This window comes from Crocuta crocuta, unplaced genomic scaffold (genome assembly GCF_008692635.1).
Source record: "Crocuta crocuta isolate KB4526 unplaced genomic scaffold, BGI_CrCroc_1.0 scaffold397, whole genome shotgun sequence".
In the NCBI taxonomy this organism is placed as follows: domain Eukaryota; kingdom Metazoa; phylum Chordata; class Mammalia; order Carnivora; family Hyaenidae; genus Crocuta; species Crocuta crocuta.
Window position 1 is genome coordinate 1469207 of NW_027527387.1, and position 15463 is coordinate 1484669.

General features: G+C 32.7%; 1 protein-coding gene across 8 annotated transcripts in view; it reads left to right on the top strand.

Annotated features, from left to right (window-relative positions):
- The window catches only part of FOXP2 (forkhead box P2), a 588171-nt gene that overhangs the window by 282869 nt on the left and 289839 nt on the right, over nt 1-15463 (top strand). The gene's annotated exons all lie outside the window — the stretch shown is intronic.

The following is a 15463-nucleotide window of genomic DNA, read 5'->3' on the forward strand; positions in this document are numbered from 1 at the left end:
GCCAGACAAAGATGATTGTAGCTTAAAGAAATTTCAGAACAGACCATAGAATATCAAATGACATTTAAACCATGAATAACTTATTCATTTATGGTAAGAAAAATGCATAAGAGGTTCAAAGAAGATATTGTGATAATTACAGGGGTTTTGTAGCATAAATATTACCAAATGACACACTTATAAGATATATATAAAAACTTTAAGAATTTAATAGTAAAAGAAATCATGTACTATAGTTAGCTTAAACAGTAGTTTATCACAATTAAAGAGACAGAGAAGAATGGATGTTTTCATATGAAAATGAAATGTAACAGAATTTATAAAGATTAGCATTTTGTGAATGTCACTATCAAATACCAATAACTGGGTAGGTTACACATTCCACAGAGAGGTGGTGCTCAGGAGCAGTACTTGAACTCACTTATGAAAAGTTACATAAGATATATAGGAAAACAGATAAGATGTAGGAGATACTAAGATGTATCTATATGTCTATCTCTCACTATCTATATATATATCTATATCTATGTCTATATCTATCTCTAATATCTATATAGATATATAGATATCTACATCTATCTATCTATATCTATATATATATAGTGTATATCTAGATATATATAGAGAGAGACATACCTAGATGTATATAGTGTATATATAAAGTATAGTGTATACATCTATCTAGATATATCTATATATATAGTATTAAATTGGGTCATCAAAAACCTAAGCTTCATCATTTGTTACATTATATGTTGCAGACTGATAGCTTGTGAGCCAAATTCTCATACATGTTTTGTTTGACCCCATAATTTTAAAATTGGTTTTTAACATTCAAAAATCTGCCTCTAGAAAACATTGAGCTCTGGTAATACTAAACCCACATTTCCACATAGCAGCATGTCCCTTTAGATGGGGCATGAATCTTTCGGTGTGCCACATTGCCTGCCTTTCATCTTCACTGGGTTAAATATCTGCTTAGCCTGTGTGAGCATTATGACTGCTGCTTCAGGTATTTTTCTCAGTATCTTACTCAAGACATCATATCTCGATGAATGAAAGGGCAAGATTCAAATGAAAACTTAAGAATGTTGTGATTGCATGTTTTCTGAGTGAAACTTTGGTTAATATTTGTTTTTCACAATTTAGGTAAGCTACACAAGGGCACAGAGCACATCTTATTTGCTTGCCATGGTGTCTGTAGAACCTGGCACAGTTCCTGGCTTATTCCAAGAGATTGATAAAAGTTTCTATAACTGAACATAGTAATCCAGCTGTCCACAGATACCAACTTAACACATTCCTCTTTAAAATGTACTTCATTTTAAATGAAGTTAAAACACTAACCATGAAAAAGTTCTTTTTGTCCATAGCTAGCCAGGTATTAAGAATCATCAATCGACCCTTGTATAAGTCAAGAAAATATTTGGTCCTCAAATATCCGCATAAACCTAATAGTTTGGGAATCTAAGGAATCACGATAAAACCATCCTTATTAATTCTAGTTTGAATTCAGCTGTGTACTATACAAAGAACATTAGTTAGAATAAAAGCATGCCAACAGAATTCATATATGTGATTTTAAAATAAAATAAATACAGGTGACCCTTGAACAACATGAATTTGTACTGCTGTGTGGGTACAGTTTCATGCAGGTATTTTTTTCAGTAAATACAGTACAGTACTATAAATGTATTTTCTCTTCCTTATGATTTTCTTAATAACATTTTTCTCTAGCTTACCTTATTGTAATAATACAATATGTAATACATATAGCGTACAAAATATGTGTTAACCAACTGTTTGTATTGTCTGTATGGCTTCCAGTCAATAGTTGGCTATAGTAGTTAAGTTTTGGGAGAATTCAAGATCATACATGAATTTTTATCTTCAAAGGGGTTTGGTACCCTCAGCCTCCACCTTGTTCAAGGGTAACTGTATTTTAATTTCTTAAATTGTGAATATATGATTCATAACATTTAGGTCGAGAGAAAGTATGTTGTCAAGACCTTTAATACAGTATCTGACACAGTGTGAATTCCTTCATTTGTTGTGTGAATGACTCTCACTGTTCAAGAAACATTAAGGTATGCTCAGATAAGTGAGATTCTGCCAGGTGGAAACTGAAGCAGTTTTTTAATAGATATAAGAGAGAGGAGCACTTGAACCAACACAGAAGATAAAAAGTAGTGTTGAGATCCACTTGGGAGCCAAAGGCTAGTAAGCCAACATGGGAGGCTGGAGAGGTCCCAGACAGAAGGATCCAGTAGTCACAGTGAATATGAACTTGTGGGACCAGATACTTAGGAATCAGGGTGATGCAAATACAACTGAGAGTAAATGAGGAAGAGTTTGAAATGTTGTCAAGAACAATTTTGCAATCTCAACTTGTTTTAGGGAGTGAGTAGATCATGAAACATGGATGAAACAACTAGTTTTAAGTGGCCAGGAGTAGAAAGACCTTTGGAATAAACCCTGAGTGACTCTGAACCAAAATTCATGAGCACTTGAGGGATCAACTGGGAAGATAACTCAAACAATCTGAATTGCTTCTTGACAGTGAAGATTTTCTGATAGGATATACAACATTAAAGTTTCTTCCTTTAGCTCTGATTTTTATGGACTTCTTTCATCCTCTGGCTCCACACAGTGATCCCCACACAGCTTGAGGCTCTCGTCTTAGAGTGGTCTTGGGTTCTATATCTACAAGTTACCAGCTCCAAAAGAAGGTAGAATTTGTATCTCATCATTCCCAGGAATCATTCTAGACCAGCTTAGTCAAGTGTCTACCCTTGTACCAGTCACTGTGGACAGGTAAATGGCATGTACTGATTGGCTAAGGTCTCATTCCACACCCATTTCTAAACTAATTACAGTAACCTGGAAGATTGAGATAAGCTGATTGGCTTAAGAGAATCAGTGTCTACCTTTGGAGCTTGGTGTGGTGACAATCCAATCCAAACCATGTGGCTGAGAAGTTAGGGTACTCAGGAAAAAGAAAATATAGAATGAATTCTGATGAGGAAAGAAATATATGTCCAGCATATAAAGAGTTTAGCATAATCATTTTTGTTGTGGTAGTTGGAACATAGCAAAATATACACGAATATCAAGGTGATGTTCAATTCAGCAGTTCAGGGAAAGTTGTTGCTGATGTAATCTCTCATCCTCTTTAGGCCAAAAGAAGTTAAAAGATTTTTTACCATGTTGTATTTCAAAACTTTTCTACCAAAAACAATAATAGCTCCCTACCTTTCATCACCTTCCTTCTTTGTTTTTCCTTTCTTTCTTGAACAATTTAGTCCTAAAGCCATTGTGGGTGGGGGAGCAAAAAATAAGGTGTCTGTATGAGAATGATATGGAGACATTGTGACGCAGATTGTGGTCTAAAAGCCTTACCAGAGTGTGGAAGGTGTCTGCAAAGGAGGGATTTCTTACTCAGGGCGTGAGAGCCTGAGCACAGGGAGGAGGATATCCACACAGAAGGGCAGCCTGACATGAAGTATCAGAGACTGATTGGGTAAGGATGATGTCTACCTGGGTTGAATGGCTTGGTGTAGGAAGTCAAAGCCATAAAAGAATGGTAAGGGCATATATGCAGAAGGGTCCAGGGGGTCGGATCTCAGTGGCATGAAGGGGACATCCATGTTGAAGAACAGCCTGGCAGGGTTGCTGGAATCCAAGCTCGAAGTAGAGTGCATCTAAGCAGGAGATCAATAAAAGGGTGAAGATATGTTTACGGAGAATTGATAAAATAAGTAAATATATTAGGGATATGGGATCCAGGTTTCTAATTGCCCAAGGTAGAAATATGGAAAGGGAGAAAACTTGAATGAACTCCATGGTGTTGGATTGGGGTTACAGGTAGCTGTGTAAACTCATATTATTCTATGGATAGAAACATAGTTATGGTAGCTCTGTCCACTGGGATGTCCTCGAAACAGCAATAACCCCAAAGCAGTTAGAACACACCTAGGGCCTAGATCTTCATTCCTAAAATACTAGTTTCCTCTAAAAGAAAACTAAGACCCTTGTTAACTGGAACAGGTAAATTAGAAAGTAAGCCTGATGTACCTTGTGCTAAAAAATAAAGAAACTCTTAAAAAATGATGGGAACATGCTAGAAGGACAGAGAAACCAATCTGAAAAAGCTCCCACTAGTCAACGTGGATACAATTGGAACATCAAAGTAAATAAATTATAAGTGAAATTAATTATAATGTAAATAATTATAAACTATTGAATAAAAAGGGAAATATGAGTACACATACATACTGCACACACACACACACACACACACACACACACACACACACACATGCAGTAGTTCCCCTGTATCATGAGGCATATGTTCCAAGACCCTCAGTGGATCCCTCAAACCATAGATAACACCAAACTCTATATACTATGCTTTTCCTATACATATATACCTATGATAAAGTTGAATTTATAAATTAGACACAGAGACTAAAAACAATAATAATAAAGTAGAACAATTATAACAATATACTGTAATAAAAGTTGTGTGAATGTGGTGTCTTTGTCTCTCTCTCTCAAAATACTATATTGTACTTCTTGTGATGGTGTGAGGTTATAAAATGCCTATATGATGAGGTGAAAGGAGGTGAATAACTTAAGCATTGTGACCTAGCATCCAGCTACTACATCCATCATCCGCTTCTGGATTATGGTTGAGCACTAGTAACAGATGTCAAAAAGGAAACCTGTGGATAAAGGAGGATTACTTTACATATAAGTTGAAATTTTGATGAGGAATGGGGTAATGGTATATTGATAAAAATTTAAAACAATTCTGCCTAAATTGATTATTAATTACAAAAAATAAAAGAGTAACCTTACAATGGAGGAGCTTGGTAGATACCACTTTAATCAAGTGATCAAAGTGAACTCTTGTGAGTAAGGAAATACACCAAAATCTTGTACCACCTGATAGAATATAGTGAGAAAAATAAGGCATCATTTCTGTATTATTTCTCCCGAAGATGGCATAACTTAAAACTAATCATGAGGAAACACAGACAAACCAAAATGAAGAAGTGTCTACAAAATAACTGGCCTGTAATTTTCAAGTGTATCAAGGCCATGAAACTCAAAGAAAGGTAAGAACTATTCCAAGAATAGAGTAGACTAAAGAGACATGGAAACTAAATGTAATGTGTGAATATGAACTGGATCCTTTTGCTATAGAGGACATTATTAGGACAAGTGACTAAACTTGAAAGGAAGCTGAGCATTAGATAGTACTAAAAATATATTACTGTCAGTTTTCCGATTCTGATGGTCCTGTGGTTTGGTAAGAGATATTTCTTGTAAGGAATACACACTGATGTATTTAGAAGTGATGGGACCAAAAGTTGGTAACTCACTTCAGGAATAGTTCAAGGAAATAGTTTAGAAAAAAAATTCTCCACACTATACTTGCAACTTTTCTGTAGTTTGGTAGTATTTTTTCAGGCTGCCTGTGAGAACTGAAATTTTTGGTAGGCAAAATAGTCATTCATTCAAAGCATCTTTGAATGTTTATAAATGGACACCCATAGATAAAATATGTTAGCCATTGTTTGAGTGTGTCAACACAAGAGTTACAGTAGTGCAAAAGGAAGGAGAAGTCATTTCTGAAGGGTGTAATTTTTAAAAAGGTCAAGTAAGCATGCTGAAACAGATTGTAATAAGTGGAAAAAAGAATTAGGGCATTGTGGAGAGGGAAAAGACAGAATAAAAGTTCAGAGGTTTGGGGCAGTAGTAAAGAGTAACGATTGATTCAGGCATGGTTATTCATCTAAGGAGAAGAGGAGAATTTTGAAAGGAAACATGGAGCCTTGAATGACAAGTTCTGAGGTCTGAATTTCACTTTTTAGTTAAAGGAGAAATAATGATTTTTTTATGGGTAAGACAGTCTCATATCAGAATATTTTTCTATGAATTTCAGGCATCAGTGCGTCAGTAGAAGAGATTATTTCCATCGTAATAGATATGGCAAAGAAACTGTAGATTTGGAGAGTGAGATTTATAATTATATAATTCGATAACCTAAAATAAGCATGAAGTCTTTTGTAATGACTAAATAAAACAACATAGTGAAATATGAAATACTAACATTACAGTTTTTCTGTATACTATCAAGAGGATAAAATGGGCAAACAAGTGATGAAAAGCATAGAATGATTAGGAATAACTAAGAAAATTTGAATGGAGGTTTATTATGAAAAAAATTTTTAGACAAATATTTTAAAGCTTATGTGAGATGTTTCTATTTGGAAAAAAAGAAGAACAGTAAATGAGATAATGCCATTTATTCATTCATTCATTTTGTCAGTCAACCTTCTCATAAGACTCAGTGTTCCAGGAATGGAGACTAGAGCGTTGAACAAGACAGATACATTTCCTGCTGTCATAGAACATGAGGAGAATCACTGGATAAGAAACATAGAGAAGTCAGGCAATAATATTTCATATTTCTATGTGATAGAAAAAAGCCAGGAAAATATGAAGGGAGTGAGAAAGGAGCTAGTTTACATTAGGGTTTCAAGAAAGGTTTCATTGAGAAAGTGAAATTTAAGTGATTTAGATTTAGAAAAAACTAGCTTACTATGAAGGAGCACTACCAGCAGAGAGAAGAGCTGTTAAAATTCACCAAGTTAGCAGTGCAAGAAGGCACATTTGGCCAAAGCAAGAAGCAAGATAAACAAAAGCAAGAGTGAGAATAAGATGTTGGAGAGTTATGTCTGGATCAGATCACAGGGCTCATGGCACAGAGAACGGAGGGTTTTCAGCAGGAAAGTCACTTAATTTTATTTACATTTTTAGAGAGCAAGAGCAGAGCAGGGGTAAAAATTAGGAAGCAATTCAGGAGACCAGACTAGAGAGAATGGTGTGTTAAAAAGGGGTGGTAGGAGTGGAACTCTAAGTGATCGGATTAGAAATTTTGAAACCTACATTGAAGTGATTTTCTAGTGGTTTATATATAAGATAGGAAAAAGAGAAAGTTCTAAGATGAAGTTTAGTTTTCTTTTTTCTTTTCTTTAGGAATTAGGTAGAGAGTGATTGCATTAGCTGAGAGAGAAGACTTACAGGAGGAGGAGTTATAATAGATACCCCTAAATATAGACCTTTTATTTAAAAATTAACATATAATAAGGAAAGTGTTCTAAACTAAGAGCAGAGATAAATTTTCAATAAAAGTCTTGAGTAAATTGGCTATTTGCATTAAAAAGTTGCATTTTTCAAATATATCATGTCAGATTCTTATTATTTAATTAAATGTAAAATTGTAGTCATCAGCTATCTAACCAAAGATTATGCTAATATTAATTTGATTGTGGGTTAGGAAAATGCTTTTTGAAAAGGCAAGAATTTTAGGAACCACAAAGAGATTATGTAAAATGAAATAAACTGGAAGATACTTGTAAAAAAATATATCAAAGCTTAAATGTCCTTAATAGTTCATAAAACATACTTTTAATACAATTAATATATCAAAATAGAAATGTGGGGGAGAAACTCTGGAAATTTTTTAAAGAAAATATACAAATGACCAATGAAAATGAAGAAAAAGTTCATTCAAGGGTAAATTTTTAAAGTAAATTACACACAACAGTGGTATAGTATTGCCTGTTTAGCAGTTATTTTTAAAATATTTATATAGGTAATATTATATGAATACTCCTAGTTATGGAATTTTTTGGTTGGGGAGTGTGGAGTGTTATACAACAGAATAATATTTGAGTGGATTTGTAAAACTCTACTTTCTAATAATTTATAATGAAACTTCTAATAATTTATAATGAACACTCATTTCTCTAACATTTTTGAGGACTAAGAAGCTCCTCATGAATTAATTTTCCACATAATTGAAGCTCTTTAAATGTTGAAACACACTTTTTTTCTAAAAATAAAAATGGATTCAATTCTTCCTAATTCCAAAAGTCATACAAACCTATCACTGTAGACTCCAGTAATGTGGAGGAATATTATGAAAACAGTACAAATTGTTAATAATATTATTAACTAGAGAAAATCATTATCCTTCCAGAAAACATACACTGAAACTTCTGCTTATTAAAAGCAATAGTTTCTTCCACTAAGTTGTAGGAATTAGAGCCATTAAACTTTACATTTGTCAGTGCTTCTTCCATTTTTTCCTCCTCTCCCCACCACTCCATTAATAATACCTAATTTCCTACCGTTCATATATTAACCGATTTTAAGCCCCCAAACAATGGTGCTAAGTCAAGTGTTATCATTCACATGTTAACAGTGGAGATAACAGATAATGGAGTCTTAGGACAATAATTTTCTTGCAGTTCAGTGATTCATTTTTAAAGTGGAGCCAAGGTCAAGGCCAAGTCTGTCAGACTCCACAGCCCTTGCCTTCTTATATGCTGAGCAGATCTCTCACCTATGGGTAAAGGCACAACATTGCAAAGTTGTACAAAGTTCAGTTTAATAGTTGGAATGAAATCAAAGTGAATCAAATGCTAAATGTTTATAACATATTTAAAAACTACTCTCTACATACAGCTGAGGTTGTTACCCTAAAAGAAAAGAGTATTGAAAGGGATATAGAGAATGCAAAAAAAAAAAAAAAAGAGAGAAAAGAAAGAAATATAGGTGAAGGTCATATATCACTTCTAGAGAAAAGATTAGATAAGTTTGACTTATGGAAGACACTGAAACATTAAAAATAGTTTTTAAAAATGATGATTCTCATATATGTTTTCTATCATCATAAATTAAGGAGACACAAATTAAAGCAAAACTATTTGAGTTCAAGGAACTATATCTCCATTAGCAGGCCTCCACCTCTAGAGATATTTGTATCTACCTATTTTAAGTAGTTTTTGCAGTTACATACTGAGGTATTAGACTTTATCAATTAACTAATTCATTAAGCACATGGTTATGGAGGACCTACTGTGTACCTAGCCCATTATGCACTGGTATAAAAAAGCTGAGTAAACCATATAAGTTGTTAAAGTGTATTCTAGTCTAATGGCATTACAAAAGTCTTGCAACATGTCTTATGCAAGTGATTTTATTTGTTCTTACCAACTATGTCTATATTCTTAACCTGCTTAGTTTCTACAGGTTTGCAAGCCCTATCCAAAGTCCTTGAGAAATACATTCCAAAGTTTAGAATGCTTTGGGATATAAACAGGTAATGAGATGTGTAGTCTGTATGTTATAATAGTTTCTACAGAGTCAGGGCAGTATCTCATAATCAAACACAATAACATTTTCAGTGAAATATGTGCATATGAGTACTAACAGCCTTATGTCAGTTTAGGTTGTGTTTCATGCCATCTGCATTCCAGTTAGACCAAATTTTATCAACTAAATTATAACAAACAAACAAAAATGCCTGTTGATTCTCAGAGCTTTTTGTATGTCAGAATTGTTGATGTGAGATGTAGTTTTGGTACATTTACAAGGAATTTTTAAGATGTATTTGGGCTTGCAAAATATGTTCTCCCAAATACTAATGTACATGGTATTTTATAGTTTTAACTAATAAGAAAAGGGAACTTCTTCCTTACCTTTCTCAAGCCTTTTGTTAGTTAACAATCTTTGTGAATCTACAAAAGACTCAAATATTTTTTATAGCGGAACCTATTTATTGCAGACTGTCTTGAGAAACTAGCATCATGTGGAAGAGGAGACCATAGGTTACACTCACCCTTATTTATTGTGTTTTCTTTTCTTTCTTTCTTTCTTTCTTTCTTTCTTTCTTTCTTTCTTTCTTTCTTTCTTTCTTTCTTTCTTTCTTTCTTTCTTTCTTTTCTTTCTTTCTTTTCTTTCTTTCTTTCTTTTGCATTTTTAAATTCACAGTTCATTAAATTATATGGTCTAAATGAAGCACAGATAGCAGCCCCTAGAAAATACTGATAAATATCCCAAAGTGACAGGGAAATTATCTGGCTTTTGTGGAAGAACTTGTTAGAAGGGAGCCCTCTCTAGAGCCCCTCGTTTTTCAGCTGTCTTAGTCTATTCAGCTGCTAAAACAAAAGTACCCATAAACTGAGCAGCTTATAAACAATGGAAATGTGTTCCTCATGGTTCTGGAAGCTACAAAGTCCAGGATCAAGTCACTGACAATTTAGGTGTCTGATGAAAACTTGCTTCTTCAGTGACACCTGTCTTCTCTTAGTCTTCACATGGCCGGGAGTTGAGGCAAGTCTCTGGGGTATCTGTAAGGGTGCTAACCTCATCACCTCCGGACACCATTAACTCTGGGAGTTAGGATTGCAACAGATGACTTTGGTGGTGGGCAGGGGCCACAAACATTCAGCCTGGAATGACAACTATGCATGCTTCAAAGATAGCAAAAAGCATAAAGGTATGATTTGAAGTTTGCAGGGGAATTCCCCTGGGACCAAAATACTTCTTACTGGCCAATATGATTTATTAATCAGCAACTTATTCTTTGTATAAATAAAGACCCTCTTTTCTCTGCCCTCCCATAAGATGGATATTGATTTGCCTGGGAAGTCAGTGTAAATTTGCTAGAACTGTATTTAGCTTTAGGAATGGTGTGACCATTCATAAAAACTATAAACAGTATAAACCCTCAATAAGGGTGACATTGAGATGCGAACAAGGATAGGGGGTAAGACATGGCAAGAGAGGTGCCGCTTTACAAATGTGTCAAGATTTAGCCTAATTTACTTAAAGAAATGCCACTATTTGGCAAATGCTAGTAAGAATTTGGGAATATGATTCAAGCAAGGAAAAATGAGATGCTTTTATTAACTGAAAAGTTATTAAACTAAAGGAAAATGTCCTACTTTGAAAAAAGTATGTGAAATAAATATTATGCTGTAAATTCTAATTAACTAAATAATACTCTATTAAGTATTATCAGATATTGGTCTTTGGGAGGAGAAAATTTTCGCTTACATATGGGGGAATAAAATTGCATAAGCAAATCTATTCTTCTGAAACTGTATATGTTTAATCCGTGGAGCAGTGTTTTGTTAGAAACGAAGCACATCAGTTCTTCAATGAAGAAAAGGAATATACACGCTTAAAAATCAAAATCACCTTTTTAAAATTAAGGTTTTATCTGTTGTATAATAGGTAAACTACTGTGAAGTGTAGTTGCCTGTTTAACTTTATATCTGCTTTGATTTTGGCAGTTTAGCTAATTCAAATAAAATTTGTGAAGTTAAGCACTTTCAAGAAAAGGAATAGGAGAACCTAATTTAACCTAGAGTGTCTCTTTTATTCTTCTGTTATTCATTTGAAGTGCCCTATCAGCTTGAACTGACCAACTTCAGTCATTTTTACCCTTTTATTTTTTTTCTCTAATGTAAACTGAAATTCCCTGCTGTTCGTGGTATTTTACTGTTTAGCATCATTTAATGAGCAGGTATCATTAAACTTAAAAGGCCCTTTTCTGTGTATCTCTGATTAGTTAGTGAAGAAACCAAAGAATTTCTCTTAATATATTTTGATGTTGGCCCATTTTACATTTAAGTGCTTTTTGATGAAGTAGAAAATAATAATTTTGGTTTAAGTAGGATGGGTTCTGTCAAGTGAATATGTGGTCTACTGTACAGTTGTAGAATATAAATTGTTTACCAGTGTTGCTATGTATTTTCCCTTATAAATGTATGTGTATGAATTTGTAAATAAGCTATTATACTTTAATCTGATTTGTTTTTCCAAAAAGATAGCTATAAAGATAAGTAAATGTAGACACTTTAATATCAAGATTAACATAATCTTTATTATAAAAGCAATAGTTTAGTGAATATATACATGTATAAGGAGTGAAAAATCTTTAATACTAAATACTTAAACAATTTCACATTACACTTGGTTGCAGTTTCTTTTAAATTACAATAAGAAATAAACTATTAACTAGTAAAGAAACAGTAACAGCCATTAATTATACACTTTCTATTTGATGTTCATGTGTACTGTACCCAACATTGCTGATATGTTATTGTTTGTTCTAATTTTGGTTTTAAGGAGAAAAGAATATCTATGAGATAAATAGTGTGGAGCCAAAATAATGAGGCTAAAACACAAGCAAAGGTCAGACAATGTGTAATAAGTTACAGATGGCATTGTGTGACATTAACATTGGTAACAGGTAAAAGATGTAATAGTGCTGCCTACTGGTAAAAAGTAGTAGTGTTTAAAGAGTAAGTGAAAATAGATGTAGTTAACCAAACTGTAAGTTATATTTGGTTACGTAGGGTTGCTATTATTGATACCTGTGACCCAAAACATTCTTTTCATTAGTATTAATGAAGGTTTAATGAGACAAAAAAATTCTGATATAGGACTTCTGTTTTTGTTTTTTGAGAATGTATCTAAATACTTGGGGTCTTGCTTTGAAAATAGATTTTTAAAATCTATTTGTCACATGATGTCTATATAGTTTCTCTTACATGTAGCCTGCTTTGATAACTTTGATTTTCTCAGTTTTAACAGTCAACATTTCCAAAATATACTTAGTTGAAAAATAAAACCATGCCTATGAAAGACAGCAATTTTAGCAATAGAGAGCTGGATAGTAAGATAGTTCACTGAGAACAATGAAAGAAAATGATTTATTTATGCAGCAGTCAACATGTGATAAGTCTCATTTTTAAAAAATGACAATTAGACTGCTTCAAAAGCACCAGACCAAAGTTTTAGCAAATTAAAATCAAATATACCTATATTTACAGTTTTTTTTCTATATTCCACTTAAAAGAAGTTCAAAGTTTTATGTGCTAGAAATAAACAGTTTTGCTAGAATTGCTTCAGCATATATATTAGTTTATTTCCAATAAACTAATTTTGTTTATAGTCTTGAAAAGTAATTGAAATTACTCTTAACATTAACCCAACTGAAAGTGAAGCTTTAATTTTATAACCTTGGTTAGTTTAATATTTATTGTGCAGTGTTTGTGTGGGTATGACATGATAGACTTAATTAAAAGTGATGATTTCATTATTCTGATTTGAAACCTTATTGTACCCATTTTAGCTTCATTTTCAGACATCCATTATATAAGACTTATTAAAACACTATGCACTGTAAAAATAGTTGTTACAAAATGAGGAAACTGCCCTTTCATTATGTTTAACTTTCTTGCTTACATAATGCAATTTCCATCCTGAAAAAAGAATTGAGCCAAAACTAAATTGATGAAAAACGAGGAAAAAAGAAAGCATTTTCAATATCCAAAACTTGCTTTTACCTTCTGGAAGGACAAGTAGAGGCAATATTGTCTTTTTCATGCATAAATACACCCCTTATGTATCAATTCTCCTTCCTCTCGTATTCCCTCATTTGCTTTCCTGGTCCCCTCTCTCTCCAACCTGTATGTCTCTTTCACTCTATCTATACAGTATCTTTTCTTGTGTTAATTTAAATGGACATTGCCATTAAATTCTGGTCAAGTGAAATTGGAAGCATTTAAATATTATTTTTTGAGAATTTGATTTCTGCTCAATTTATCGACCTGTAGTGAGAGAAGAAGGGAGAGATTTTGGAAGGAAGGGCAGCAGTAAAATGAGAGAAAGAATAAGGAAGAACAGAAGAAAAGTAACAGCTGATAGCAAGAGAAATGGAAATAACTCAGATTACATTGTATGCAGATTTTGCGTATGGAAGGTAACGTGCGAACCTGTCTAAATGTGTGAGAAATTGAAATTTGCATTCTTGAAATAGTTTTCCCAATCTGCAAAATAAATAGATAAATAGTAAATACAACATTCCTGAAAGGTTTAGTGATGTCTAAAAGATAAATAGTTAGAATTACCATTTAACTTGTTTGGCTAATAGAACAATCAGGTATCAGACCACCAAGAAGGAGTTTCAGTAGCATAAAAACAGCAGGGCAGTGTCTATATTGAAATGTAGCAAACATTTTTTCCTGTGTGAAAGTTTCTGCTAGCTTCATAGCATAAGCAACAGTGTCAAAACCGGGTGCTAACAGTAGTCTGCACTGTGGTCTTAATCATCTTAAGTTTTTCACCTAAAACTGCTGGAAATAGTTTTCAGAAAAGTGTGGGAAAAGAGAAATGCTTTACGTAGTGAGAAGTGCTAGATTGCAACTATTATATTGTTCTTTTTAACAACATGAGTAACCATATGTTAGTACTTTTCCCTTAGCAGTCAATAAGGAAAAATAATTACTTTTATGAACAGGATTTTCTAAGTTCTTACCTATTTTATTTCTGTGTAAGTATTTAAATAGTTTATCTTTTGACCTGTGTATTTATTTATGGTATTTTGCAAAAACTATAGTGCACGTTTAGGGATAGTAATTTATCTAGGAAATGCTTATTAATATTTGGTAAAGATGGAGGGACCCTTATGACAACACTGTAATATCATTCAGTAAAGCCATGTTTTCTATTTTCTTATATTTTTCCATTTTCATAGACATAGCTTTCCCATAAACTATTTTAGCTCTTAACATCTTTTTAAAAATATACTTAAAGGGATATATAAAAATGTTTTAATTCTCAAATATTATGACACTATTTTCTTTCTATTTTACTTCTAATAAAAATGTGAAGATGAATTTTTCACTAATGTTTTACTTGTAAAACTAAACAGCCATGATGGTGATTGAAATGCTTTGCTTACATACTTTGTAAATTTATGAACCTTGGTACATTTGGCATCAAATTATTTTTTTCCTTTTTTGTCATTAAAACTTGCATCAAAACATAAATTCATCCTAATACAGCTTGATTAGCAGATTGTGCTACCACAATTTAAAATAAAAAAAATTAACCCTTATTTTTTGTCCTTGATTATTTTTAAAACCAATTTTGTTGCCCTAATTTCTAAAAATCTTAAAGTGTAAAGTATACCAATATTATAATTTATGTCTTGCACATAACAGGTAAAATGTTCATGTCTGTGACCCCGTACTAAGTAATGAGTGTAGATCTGATCTTTTCACATCATCGATGATCTCATGTTTTAGGAAAAACACTTGTTAATTATAATTCAAAGTGGCAAGAAGAAAGCAAAACTTCATTTTTGCATAGTCTACTTTAGTATTTTTTCTTCATTGACTTATTGGTAACTTTTAGGCTTTCTTTTGCTATAATTCTTTGACGTTCTATATTTCTTATTAATGAAATAATCCTTCAACTGTAAAATTGAGCTTTTTTGCTTAGTTAGAGGAAAATTATCTGTTATTTGCTTAATTATTATTGATTTAGCACTTTTGGTATCTTATCCTGGAAAATTTTGACCATTTATTTAGCTTTGAGGCAATACTTTTTAGAATTATGGAGAAAACAATGCTGCCTTAAATGGGTGTAATAACAGTTAAATGATTAAAACTTGGTTAATAAATTTAAAATTTTGATTAGAGATCTATAGTCTATTCTGTTTTTTTCTCCTGAGATAATCATAATACATATTGGATATCTCATTGTCACACACTCCATGATGTTCTTTCTTACTTAACTCGGAACTAGA